Source organism: Manis javanica, chromosome 1, assembly GCF_040802235.1.
Source record: "Manis javanica isolate MJ-LG chromosome 1, MJ_LKY, whole genome shotgun sequence".
Taxonomy (NCBI): Eukaryota; Metazoa; Chordata; class Mammalia; order Pholidota; family Manidae; genus Manis; species Manis javanica.
Window position 1 is genome coordinate 6,024,816 of NC_133156.1, and position 14,337 is coordinate 6,039,152.

General features: G+C 39.1%; 1 long non-coding RNA gene and 1 pseudogene across 1 annotated transcript; both read right to left on the minus strand.

The window, feature by feature from the left end:
• The window catches only part of LOC140849654 (olfactory receptor 7A10-like), a 63,819-nt pseudogene extending 62,266 nt beyond the window's left edge, over positions 1-1,553 (minus strand).
• A 2,525-nt stretch (positions 1,554-4,078) lies between these two features.
• On the minus strand, positions 4,079-10,842 carry LOC140848982 (uncharacterized). Its single transcript, XR_012130431.1, has 3 exons — positions 10,735-10,842; positions 6,160-6,270; positions 4,079-5,041 (listed from the first exon to the last, which is right to left on the minus strand). It is a non-coding gene; the product is annotated as an uncharacterized lncRNA (long non-coding RNA).
• Between the last annotated feature and the right edge of the window lie 3,495 nt (positions 10,843-14,337).

The window sequence follows — 14,337 nt, forward strand, 5'->3', positions numbered from 1 at the left end:
ACAAGAGGTATACAGTGTGGGTGAGTGACTCCCTTTGTCTTAAAGTTTCACCAGCAGCAAAGCCACCTCTTCCTTTGATGCTGTCTGATGCCATCTCTAATCACCCTCTCTAATTACTATAACACTTGCTTCCCTTTTTGGACTGGAATAGCTGAAAGTAGTAAAATCTTCAGTCTTTGCAGTCACCATTTTCCCTCTGCCAGGCACAAACTCCCCCGTAAACTCGTTCTCCTGCCATCTTGCCCTGAGGTCTCTGTTCGAATGTCATTTTGTTTGCAGTTATTGCTGAACACCAAAAAAGAAACACATCTATCCACTCTCTCCTTTAAACCTGCTTTTGTTTTCTTCAAAGCACTTGCCACCACTTTACATGTTACATAATAGTTTTATTTGTTTATATTTTTAACCATCATTGTCTTGTAGGGACTTCTGTTTCTCAGCACCCTGTAATCACAGCTTAGATGGTGGCTGGAACATATATGACCCGATACATCATCTTCAAATGCATGAAATATATTCCCAATAAAACTGTAGAAGATATGACCTCTTAGTGAAAATGCCAAGAATGGAATAAAATGCCTAATCAGAGATGAAATTGGAGAACACATAAGGGCATAGATCCATACACAGCATACTGAAATTAATTTCTTGCTTGCAAAATGTAAACTGTAGCTGTCCATCTATGTGAGTAATGCTGTGTATGTGACAATTAATGGTTTTTCCTCTCTTCTGGTAGTCAGTCCAACCACATGGAACCAGGAAATGATACACAGATTTCAGTATTCATTCTTCTTGTATTTTCAGAGGAACCAGAATGTCAGCCAGTCATATTTGGGCTTTTCCTCTCCATGTACCTGATCACTGTGTTTGGGAACCTGCTCCTCATCCTGGCTGTCAGCTCAGACTCCCACCTGCACACACCCGTGTACTTCTTCCTCTCTGACCTGTCCTTTGTGGACATCTGCTTCACCTCCACCACCATCTCAAACATTCTGGGGAGCATTCAGACTAAAAGCAAACAGGCATCAGCCAGATGTATTTTTACTACTTTTTGTAGAGTTGGGCAACTTCCTCCTGACTGTGATGGCCTATGACTGGTATGTGGCCATCTGTCACCCCCTGCCCTCCACGGTCCTCATGAATCCCTGGCTCTGTGCCCTGGATCATGAGTGCCCTGCATTCCTTGTTACACAGCCTAATGATATCTAACTTTCCTTCTGTACACGTGTAGAAATTCCACACTTTTTCTGTGAACTCAATCAGGTGATTCAACTCGCCTGTTCTGACCGTTTCCTTAATAACCTGGTGATGTATTTCGCAGCTACACTGCTGGCTGGTGGTCCCCTCACTGGGACCCGTTGCTCTTACTCTAAGATAGTATCCTCTATACGTGGAATCTCATCAGCCCAGGGGAAGTATAAAGCATTTTCCATCTGTGCCTCTCACCTCTCCATTGTCTCCTTATTTTATTGTGCAAGCCTAGGAGTGTACCTCACCTCTGCTGGATACACAAGTGCAGCAGCCTCAGTGATGCACACCATGGTCATGCCCATGCTGAACCCCTTCATCTACAGTCCCAGGAACAAAGACATAAAAAGGGCTCTGGAAAGACTTGTTAGGATGGCAGGTATGAAGGAGCCAACTGCGCTGGGCTGAGGAGACGCCCAGGGATGCAGGGCTCACAGCCTCCCACTCCGAAATTGTGATGCTTTAATGAGATTGCTTTCTGTGTACTTTCTGGTATTTCCTTTTGTTTGAATTTAACTCCTCTGTACAATTTAAGTGACCACTTTATTACTCTTTCTGCTCTGTTGCCTAGACAGTTTTCTCTTGGTGCTTTTTCCTACATTCACAAAGGTTTTCTCAAAACTGATCAGAAATATCTGGAAGTTGCTTTCATGGGCAACATGGGTTTCTTACTAATATCTTCTCCAATGACATACATCATTCATTGTAAGCAATTTGTTCTTGTTTTATGGATAAAATAGTTAAGTCACATTACTTACATAGAAAAGATTGTTACTAGACTAATTCTATTTGCATAATTCATTCCAGAAGAAAGTCTGAAAGCACAGTTTCAACACTGTGTCTATCATTCTATATGTATATCTTCATTTCTTTCACTGGAAATGTGGTCTTTATCATTGTTTCATCCAAGTCCCAGCCTATTGAGAGTGATGCTATAGTCTAGGAACCCCTAGGGTCCTTGTCTGAATCGTTTAACTGCTGATTTTTCTTGCTGAAGACTGTGTTGCAGGCCCCACCCTTGTGATTCTTATTACTATTGCCGCAACCACCAAGAAACTGGAAAAACTAGGTGTATTACACACACATACTGGAGGGTCTTCAGCACTCCTGAGGGCCACACAGGGAGAGCTTGGGTACAGAGACAGAGAGAGAGCATGACCACTGCTGGGGGCTCTGCATTTATTGGGGTCCAGTGGCAGGAGGTTAGGGCTTCAGGGATTTATTCTTTATGGGCACGTTTGAAACATAAGAGCAGGAAGTAGGGTCAGGGGAAGGGAAGAGCAGGGTCACTCACGCAGTCTGTTATCCACATATCTCGGGGCCTCCTTAAAAGAGGGGCAGCCTGGGTGCTTATTCACTAGCTGTGTCCTACAGCTGGCAATATGGCAATTTTAGATGGATGTCTGAAACACACGCCTTGGAAATTAAGACAAAACATTTAATATCAGGCATTTACTTTAAACACACTATGTTTTATACCTGGTTTTCTGGTTTTATACTCATAAACTCAGTGCTCAGAATATCTATGATAGGCACTAGCAAAATTGATTATCAAATATTGTCTCCGTGTAGGTTAAAAGAGGTAAATTGAAAAATAGATTCACATAATATGGGCTTAGAGTCAAAGATGACTTTTAATATGAGGAAATAATATTTTAATACTCAGTTTATTAGCATTCAAAATACTTCTTTTTCATATTGTGCGTCTGTTCATTAAAGTAGGGAAAATTGGTGTACTTGAGAAAGGGGCTTTATGCATTGTGGTGAATAAATACTCACGAATTTTTTTAATTAATTGCCTTTCTGTTTCTCCTTGAAAATTCCAGTGGTGCCTGCAGTTAGGATTCCTCTATTGTTCTAAATGAAGTAACTCTCCCTTTAGGATTTAGTCATCACCTCTACAGGAGCCGCGAGTGAACGGCGTCAGGTCCCCCAGTCCGCACCCCCACGTGCTCAGGGGTCGGCTCTTCATGATCAAAGGGTGATTCGCCAGAGCTTGAATCATTGCCTGGCTGTGTGATTCAGGGGCGCCAACATTTCCCCACAAGCATGCACAGCCTTCCTACTTCTTTAAGTTTCCCTGGAATGAAACCTCAGTTTGGTCCTTTGTTCAGACAGTTATCTAAAATAAAGTTGAATGAGAGGAAAACTATGAATGAATGCTGTCCCCAAATACCAGGCACATACCAAAGGAAGGAAGGTGCTGGTGATTTTAATTTTCATTAGTGCTATTTTCTTTGATTATTGTATCAGCTATTGCTCTATAAGAAGCTATCTTAAATCAAGTGGTTATTATGATGTCTTTATTGTCTAGTGGAGTTATATGATGGGGAGTTGTTCTGATCTCTGCTCACTTATGAGTCTGCAATCTTCTCTGAGTCTCCTCATTGTGTTTCTGTGGCTCATCCATGATGCTGTGAGAGGCGGTAGCACACCCCTGCCTTGAACAAATTTATGTAATATGTAGGTTAATATTGTTTTTAAAAATGAGTTTACCAAATGGGAATGGCCTTGATTTAAACCTATTATTTTTATATCCAGGCACTTTGCTTTCTACCCAGTTAGAAGACATATGATCAACCCCTGATGAATGTGACTGGGTTATCTTGTCTTCCAGTTTAATCAGCAGTGAAGGCACCTCTTTCTTTGAAACTATATGATGCCATCTCTAAATACCCTCTCTAATTACTCACTTCAACACTTGCTTTCATTTTTGGACTTGAATAGCTTAAAGTAGTAAAATCTTCAGTCTTTGCAGTGATCTAGATCTTACCTTGAGACATGCATCGCTAATCTTTTTAAAAATATAATTTATTGAGTTATAATGTGTACAAGAAGCTGCACAGAGTTAAAATGTAGAATTGCTGATTTAAAAGACCATACAAAAATTAATAGTACATATTGCATGCATCCATTTATATATTATTCAAGAAAGAACACAAAATCTTTTTAATTGGTTTGTTGTACAATGATAACAAATGTAATCACCCTGCCTCTGTTTTCTTATTGCTGATGGTTATGTGAGATATAAATTTAATTCATTTGAATGTTAGGAATAAGTGACATGTTAGGAAATACTTTTTAAATCCAAGAATTCTTTCATGGGAAAGGAGCATATGTGGATGCATTTGTACATGATTTTCTTTCAATAAACACATTCACACAAATATACACACACAAAGAGTCAATAATCCCATATTTTATGTTGAAACTAAATTTACGGGAAAGTTGGATATGATAGAAATTAAAAGAATGAATAATTAACATGAAATTAAAAGATGAAGCACTTAAACACAAAGAGGCAATGTTAATTCACTGGGTCAGAGAATGTAGGACAATCTCCTAATTGACTTTAGGTTTTCTCTTTTACCTAGTAGACTAAATTTCAGCACAAAATTCCTCTGCCCAAAGGAAGCAAAATGAATTAATTGAGAGGCTAAGACTCAATTTCCTCAAAAACAAGAGGTTTTTTTGGAAAATGTGTGTATCACTTTCCTACTGCTGCTCTAAGAAATTAGTGCAGCAGAAGGTGTAAAAGAAATAAATTTGTGTTCCTACATTTTGGAGGCCAGAGCCTGAAATGAGTCTTGGTGGGCTAAAATCCAGATGTCTGCAGGGCGTGTTCCTTCTGGGGACTCAGGGAGAGAATCCCTTTCCTTTCCTATTGGAGTTTCTGGGACCCACAAGCTTTCCTTGGCTCCTGGCCTTTCTCCATCTTCAGTGTCACGGGTATAATATCTTCAAATCAGCCTCTGTTTGCAACTGTTCTCCTTTCTCTTCCACATTCAGAGGACTATGAATGGGAGAAAATATTTGTGAATGTTATATACAGTAAGGTGTTAATATCAAAAATATATAAAGAATTCATACGATTGAACACCCAGAGAACAAATAATCCATTAAAAAATGGGCAGAGGACCTGAATAGACATTTTTCAAAGAAAAATGCAGACACATGGAAAGATGCTCAACATCACTAATCACAAGGGAGATGCAAATCAAAACTACAATGAGACATCACTTCACACCAGTTGGAAAGGCTGGTGTCAACAAGACGAGAAATAGCAAGAGCTGGCAAGGAGAAGGAGAAGGAACTCTCGTGTACTATTGGTAGGAATGTAAATTGGTGCAGCCACCAGGGAAAACAGTATGGATGTTTTGCAAATAACTAAAAATAGAATTACCATAGGACCCAGTAGTTCTATCTCTGGGTATTTATACAAAAATACAAACACTCCTTTGAAAACTCCATCTACAGCATACAGTAGCTAAATAGATCTCATAATTAAAATGACTTCATAATGTGGGACTAAATAGCAGTTCCTAGTTTCTGGTATAAATAGGAAAGTCCTCATTGATTTGGGAAGTGTGTCCTGAAGCCAACGAGTGTAGATCCCAAGTTTTTGCATCACAATAACAGAGTTCACACCACTGTTGAAGAGGGAAGTGGAAAATTTCTGGAAATATCAGAAGTTGTGGTCCACCCACCACATGTGAATGTTTTGAAACCCAAGAGACCTAATCCAGATGGTACCGCAGTCTGTGCTTTGCAGAAACTAACTCACAGATGTGATCAGGTGCTGGAGGGCTAGGCCTCTGGAAGGCAGGTGAATTCATGGGAAAGGAGAAATAAAAACAGGATTCACCTGAATTCTAACATGGTCTGTGGGGAATAAAAGATGAAGACAATTTCCCATTGAGCTCAGACCCATGTCCAAGGGGGCACGATGTGCTGAGAGGCGGGACTGACAGAGGAAGCAGGGCCTCATGAGCAGGCCACAGCCTGTAAATGAATCCTCTGCTGCAGTCCCTCCGCATGTGCCACCTTGGGCTGCACAGGACCTGGTTGTGCTTTTGGAGAGTCCTCAGTCTGGCTGGGGCGCCAAAGCATGGCTCCTTCCTGCTGTCTTACCTGGGGACAAAGCTTCAGTCTCCATCATCAGCCATCCACGGAGGAATCCTGACTTCCACAGGAGACCTTCCTCAGAGAGCTCTTCCAGGTGAGTCTGAGAGCCCAGCAGACCTGGCAGGAAAGGGTCAGAGAGAAGCAAAGCCAAGAACAAATGCCACTTGTTGTCACCTGAGAGCCACTGCAGCCTAGTCCCAAGCCCAGAGATGATTGTGCTGGTTTTCTTGCTTGTTTAATAAAGTAATGTAATTATTTAGGATGCCAAAAGAGACAGAAACATTGAGCTCACAAAGCAAGTGTCATTTGACAGTTAATTTGTAGTGGAACATAAGTCCAAGGGTCCTTTTAATGCAAGGTGTCAAGTGGATAGTCAGCTGTGAGGAGATACACAGTGAAGTGAGGATATTTCTTTTAATTTTTAAGATGGAGCATACTTGACTGTCACCATCTTGATGAGAAAGATCCAGACCAAGGAATGCTTGCGAATATATTCCTTGCAACAGTAGTGAGTGAGACATAAATTCCACAGTATCTTGTTTCATTCTTGGTATTCACATGGTAAAATATATTTGATAGGTTAAAAGGGGTATGTCAATGAACATTAATTTATAATTATTTCATTGGGTGTGAAGATATATACTTCTTAAAATTAAAGTATCATTGATATACAATCTTGTATTGGTTGCAAATGTACAACATGTGGTTCAGCAGTTACCTGTATTATCAAATCCTCACCCACTGACTATATTGTCCATGCTGTACTACTGCCCCTGTCACCGACTTATGTTGTGATTTGAATTATTGTGTTCCTTTATCCTCCTCACCTCTCCCTGACCTGCATATACTTTTTTGAGGTAGTTAGCCATTTACTTCCTTTGAAGTATAGTTGATATAAATTGTTCTATTATTTCAGATGTATAAAATTGTGATTCAACAATTATATATATTGTGACATTTTTGCTGCCATAAGCATTGTTATCATCTGTCAACAGAGAAATTAAAACATTGTTGACTATATTCCCTGTGTTGTAGCTCTACCCCAGTGATGAATTTTTTATAAGTTTGTGCCTCTTTATCTCCTTCACCTGTGTCACCCAACCTCCCAACCCCTTCCCTATGTAACCATCTGTCTGTTCTCCGTGTTTATTAGTCTTTCTTTTTTCCTTGTTTTGTTTTTAACATGCCACATATTAATGAAATTACATGGTGTTTGCCTTTCTCTTTCTGACTTATTTCACTTAGCATAACACCCTCTAGGTTCATTCATGTTATCACCAATGGCAAAATTTCTTTCTTTTCTATAACTGAGCAATATTTCATTGCATATATGCACCACATCTTCTTCATCCATTATTTTATCTATAGGCACTTAGCTTGTTTCCATTTCTTGGTTATTATAAATAATGCTTCAATTAACATAGGGGTGCATATATCTTTTTCAAGTAGTGATTTTGTTTCCTTTATATAAATTCCCAGAAGTGGAACTTCTGGATCATATGATATGTCTAATTTTAATTTTTGGAGAAACCTCCATACTATTTTCCATAGCAGCTATACCAGTTTACTTGAGAAGTACAGCATAAGGAATATAGTCATAATGTAAATATTTGTTGTGGTGACAAATGTTAACTACACTTACTGTGGTGAGCATATAGTAAAGTATATGAGTGTTGAATGACTACGCTGTATGCCTCAAATCAATCTAATATTCCATGTTTATTATACTTTAACAAAAAATTTTTAAGTAATTTTTTAAAATGAGACAAATATTTGCATGACATAAAGCACTCAGGAATAAATCATATGAAGAAAATTATTCAGTTGAAATGATGAAATCTCATGGCATGTGCCACAGTGTGCCCACTCTGTTGGTCACAAATGAGATCAAATCCCAAATTACAACACAAATGAAGAAAAGATTCACTGTAAGGGAAGTAAGAAAGTGACTCACCTCATCAGCTATCCAACCATAGAAAGACCAACTGGTCAAATAAATATAGAATGGGCACCAAAACAAATAAATCTTCTACTGTTTGATATTTAAAATAGCCAGCTTTTGTTATGCTTTGTGTATGTCCTTTTGTGAATGAGTGGTTTATTTCCTTTGCTCAGTTTTCACTTGGAGTGGTCAATATGTAAAGTGTTTCACACTAAAATATTATGACTTTCATCATTTGGATGAATTCATATTTTATCCTTTTTTTATTTGTGTGGCATGAATGGGATGTGATCAGGGTTGAGATACTGCCAGAACTAAGGATGCATTTCCTTCCTCACAGTCTCTCAGGGACCACCTGAGCTTATTAGTTTTTTCTTCCCCAGGTTCATTTCATTCCTCTGTTTCCCTCTATATGTATAGAATACATTGTTTATGTGTCCTTAAATGCAGGGCAGAAAATGGATATACCAACTGGAACTCCAAGTTTATTTGTCCATGGAAGTTTATGATAGCAATTTCTGGGTACCGTTTCTAAATTCTTTAGGGGGTGCATACTAGATTGGAGCAGATTAAGTAGTATCCACCACTTAGACCCTAAATTGTGTGAGAGGGAGGGAGACCATGGAAATACACACCAGGAGACTGTTTCTAAGACAACCACCTTCCTCAGAACCTTTGCACTGTCTATTCCTTCTCCCAGGCACACACTTACCAAGATAATATTGTCTCCTGCTCATTCTTCTTTGAGGTGTCTGTTAACCTGTCACCTCTCTGCAGTTCCTTGTTCAACTCCCCACAAAAAAATACCCCATCCACTCTCCTTTATACATGCATTATTTTTCCTTCATAGCATGTGCACCATCTAATATGTTATATTATTGTTTTATTTCTTTTCTCCTTCAGCATTACATCGTAGGAACTTCTGTTTTTCAGAATTTTATACTCTTCACAGTGCCTGGAACATGGTCTGTATTTAATATCTATTTCACAAATTCATGAAAAGTGTTCTCAATAAAACATTAGCACACATTATGTTTGAGGAATAGGTTAACAGTGGAAAAGGAATTCCTATAGAAATGGTACTGGGGGGCCCAGAGGGCAACAGAGAATACATCAATTATGGAGATTAATTTCTTAAGTCTAAAATAGCAATCAGCACTTATTCTAGGTTAATAATGCTTCCTTATGTGACAATTAGTCATTTCTTTTTTCTACTTCCTGAGTCATCTCTAACACATAGACTCAGGGAATGACACAGAATTTAAGGATTTCTTGTTTTGAGAATTTTGGAGGAACCAGAACTGAAGTTCCTCATATTGGGGTTTTGCTCTCCATGTCCCTGGTCACTGTGTTTGGGAACCTGCTCCTCATCCTGGCTGTCAGCTCAGACTCCCATCTGCACACACCCGTGTACTTCTTCCTCTCTGGCCTGTCCTTTGTGGACATCTGCTTCTTCTCCACCACCATCCCCAAGATGCTGCTGAGCATCCAGACCCAGAGCAATGTCATGACCTATGCAGGGTGCACAAGCCAGATGTATGTTTCATACTCTTTGCAAGTCTGTGAGATTTCTTCCTGACAGTGATAGACTATGACCAGTATGTGGCCATCTGCCACCTTCTGCACTACACTGTCATCATGAATGTCCAGCTCTGCAGATTGCTGGTTCTGGTGTCCTGGATCATAAGGTTCCTGAATGCATTTTTAAAAGCTTAATGGTAACACGGGGAAGGCAGTATAATACAGAGAAGACAAGTACTGATTCTAAAGCATCTTACTACATGGATGGACAGTGACTGTATGTGGTGGAAACTTGATAATAGGGGAAGTCTAGTAACTATAATGTTGTTCATGTAATTGTACACTAATAATACAAAAAAACCCAGCTTAATGGTGTTGGGTCTGTCCTTCTGTACTGATTTGGAAATACCCCACTTTTTCTGTGAACTCAATCTGATGCTCCAACTGGTCTGTCCTGACAACTTTCTTAATGACATGGTGATATACATTCATCAGCGCTGGTGGCTGGGGGTCCCCTTGCTGGCATCCTGTGCTCGTACTATAAGATATTTTCCTCCATTCATAGAATCTCATCAGTTCCAGGCCAAAAGCCATAAAACTGGAGAAGTACCCATGGTTGCTGGGGTCAAAACCTCAGAGTCAGAAATTGTGATTGTTTGATTGACTGAATGTAGTAGTGTTTCTTCTATGTACGTCCTGGAATTTCCATTTATTTAACTTCTTTACTCAACTTATGTAAGTGACTTTATTAGCTTTTTGCTCTCTCTGATATCCATTTTTCCCTTCATTGTTTTCTTACTTTCACAAATTTATTTCTAACTATAGATCTGAAATATTTGGTGATTTCCATTTATCTAATGAGACAACATGGATTTTTCTTGAATAATTTTCTCTCAAATGACTTATACCAAATTTTTCTTTTGCTTTTTATGAGAATCATTCGTTGCTATGCAGTGTACCACTGTAGTAAAAAACAATTCACATGATGACCAAGCAAATTATGTAATTTTATCATAGAGGAAATTCTGAGACCACTGTCCTCAGGTTCTGTGCTGGCATTCTTTTGCAGGTCACTATCTTAACTTCTCTTCCTAATCATCAGACTTTAACACACTCACGTGCTTCATCCCAGCCGCTGTGGTTTTTCTTCAGTAGGACTTGCTCTCTTTCAGCTTGTCCACAGTGTCAAGTGATTATCATCCTTGTCTGTTACTGATGTCTGCATGAATACACAAATTCAATAAAAATTTGATTATTTGGCCTTATAGCCAGAGTTTTAAAATATGATGAAGCATAATGGGAAGTTATACTTTTAATTGCTACTCAAAATACCTCTTTTCTATGCTATGTATGTACTCATTCATGTATGGAATACTGGTGTCTACGTGTAAAAGGATATATTCATTAGGTGAAGGATCACTTGCATACTTATCTTTTTCATTGATTTCTCTTCCTGTTTCTGCTCTGAAACTTTTGATGATGCCTTCCAATATGATTCCTCCCTCTAAATAAAATCCAACTCCCCTCTAAATGTTATCTTAACATTAAAGGGACAGTAAGTGTACAATATCAACATCATGGATTTCATCTCCATTTTTCTTGGGAATTTTCAATATTTATTGTTGAAGAATGACTCGCATAAGAACCTGAGTCCACATGTCCAGTCATGTGACTCAAGGTCACCATTTTTGTACACAAACGTGTGTTCTTCTACCTTTCCTAGGTATCTGCAAAGAACTTTCAGGTAGTTATTTTTAATATATTCACCTGAAATAGACTTGAATAACATGCTCAAGAATGTTGAAATATCAGGAAAAAATCTCAAAGTAAGGCGGAGCTGAGTATTACAATTGCCCTTCGTTCTGTTTACTAAGAGCACTCTATCAGTCAGCTATTGTTCCATGACTCCTCATCCCGACATCAAATGGGTTTACAGAATGCCTTTATCATAAAGATGGACCGTATGGCAGGAAGGCGCTCTGGCCTCTGCTGGGCTCCTCGTGGGTCTTCAGTCACGTGCTGTTTCTACAGTGTGTTTCTAAAGCCATTCCATAGTGGCCTTTGTGGCTAGAGTGCATTTCTGTCTGAATATATGAATATATGGTCAGTCACTGTTCATGTATTTTTATACATAGCCATGATCCAATATATGGCCCACTTATATATGTAAGTTAATCTATTTTACAGAAAAAAAATGAGTTTATCAAATGTTAATGGACTTACTTCCATTATTCCTATATCCATATTTGAAACTTTGCTTTCTTCCCTGTAAGAAGAGAATTCCCCATACGTGTTTATGGATCAGCTACTTGTGCTCTAGATCCTACTCTGAGCCACACACCTTTAGATTTTTCTCATTTTAACTAATTTGTCAGAATATAATGCATACAATAAGCAGTACATTTTTAAATGCACAATTTGATGAAACAAAAGAGCCACTGAAAAATTGAGCTTATATTTTTAAGTAATTTGAGAACGTACGCAAACTTTTGCAGCTCTGTTATCGATTGTAAGGAATTTAACCTCCCTGAACTTCAATTCCCATATATCTAAAGGTAATATAGGTAATCAACTCTTCCTTCAATGATATTATGAGGTATAAATGGAATGTGTGAAAATACTTTGCTGATTCCCTTTCCAAACAATGTTCAAAAGTAACAGGTGTGTATATGTATATGTGCATACATTTGTACATATTTTTCCTTCAAATAAGGACATTCACGCAAATATCCCCACACACAGGCTCATTTATAATCTCATTAATATGTTGAAAACCCCTTGAGAGAATGCTGGAGAGGAAAGAAATGAAAAGAAGGAAGGTTTGAATTAACATGAAAAGGAGTGTAGAAATTTTGACACAAAGTCTTAGAATGGGTGACCTAAATTTCCATGATTTACTTTTCCTATCTTAATGCCTTAAAGGTCTTAAATTCAGAACCACATATATATTTTTGTCATGGGAAATTCTCAATAACAACTATTAGTGCCAAATATGACCAAACTGACTTTGGATTTCTTTTTTTACTTTAAGTGGAACTTCAACACAAAATATCCTGCACAATGAGAGCTAAATGGATGAATGGAGGGACTTAAATTCAGTTCCTTAAAACAAAATTGTATTGGATGAATGTACTAGAATCCTATTGCAGCTCTAACAAATCACCATGCTAGTGGCTTAAAATAAGCAAATGTATATTCTTACAGTTCTGGAGGTCAGGGCCTGAAAGGGGTTTTGTCCGTTTATGATCAGGAAGTCTGCAGATCTGGGTTACTTCTTGAGGCTCAGGGCAGTCTCTGTTCCCTTCCTATTCCAGCTTCTCTAGGCCGCCTGCATTCCCTGGCTCGTGGCCCTTCTTCCATCCTGAAAGCCAGCAGTCTGACATTTCCAAATCTCTACTTGACAGTGACTCTTCTGCTTTCCTCTTCAGTGTCTACAGACAACTGTCCTTACCTTCCACCCACCAGCATGATCACACTTCTGTAAAAACAGCTGATTAGCAACTTTATTCCATCTGCTACCTTAATCCTCCCTCACTATAAAAAAATAAGATATTCAATGGTTCTGGAGATTAGGATGTGAACACTTTTTGGAGGCTCTTATTCTGCCTATTACAGTCTATTCAGGAGCATATTATTTGGTGTTACTCAAGAGCCTTGTATGAAGGAATCAAGCACATAATTTATCACAGCCTCTGGGATGAGTGAATACCGTTTTCCTTAACAATCACATGTAGAGATTAATTTTGGTGGAGAAGACTTAACACTACCTACACCTGACTCAGGGCCACAGCCTTGATGTTCAAGGAGCCAAAGACCAGGACCCAGAGCACTGACATCACTCAGGAGCTCGTGTAAATGCAGGGTCTTTGGACCTACTGGGACTTTCGGAATCAGGATCAGAGTTTGAATTAACTTCTGGGGTGACCCACAAGCACATTAAAATTGGACAAGTGCTGGTCTAGAATCAGTTTCTCATCTTGTGTTGGCATTTACAGGAGGATGATCATTTGGGTTGGGCACTGTCCTGTGCCTGTAGGTGTTTAGTACATCCCTTCACACAAGGCCAAACATCCCCAGGGGCAAAATCCTCTCTGGCTGGAGACCATGTGCCCAGAGGTAAAACTGAATACATCCTGACAGAATTACCATGAAGGAACCATCCCTTATTCAGGTTATAACTTCTCACAGATCTCTAAACCCATTTTTGCAAAGAGCATGGAGTTCATAATAGCACTAGTTCACAGAATACATTTTTATGAGCTTAAATCAGGCAATCAACACAAGCTGTTAAAATCTCTAGATAGTATATAAAAAATCTAAATAGGGGGCGGAGCCAGGATGGCGGCGTGAGTAGAGCAGTGGAAATCTCCTCCCAATAACACATAGATCTATGAAAATATAACAAAGAAAACTCTTCCTAAAATAGAGACACAGGACAACATATAGACCACATCCACACCTGCGAGAACCCAGCGCCTCGCGAAGGGGGAGAGGAAGGCCACAAACCAACAAGAAGGAAAGCTCTTCCAGCCGTCACTCGTACCAGCTCTGCAAACTATCTCTATCACCATGAAAAGGCAAAACTACAGGCAGACAAAGATCTCAGGCAATCGACACCTGAGAAGGAGACAGACCTAACCAGTCTTCCTGAAAAAGAATTCAAAATAAAAATCATGAACATGCTGATGGAGATGCAGAGAAAAATCCAAGAGCAATGGGAT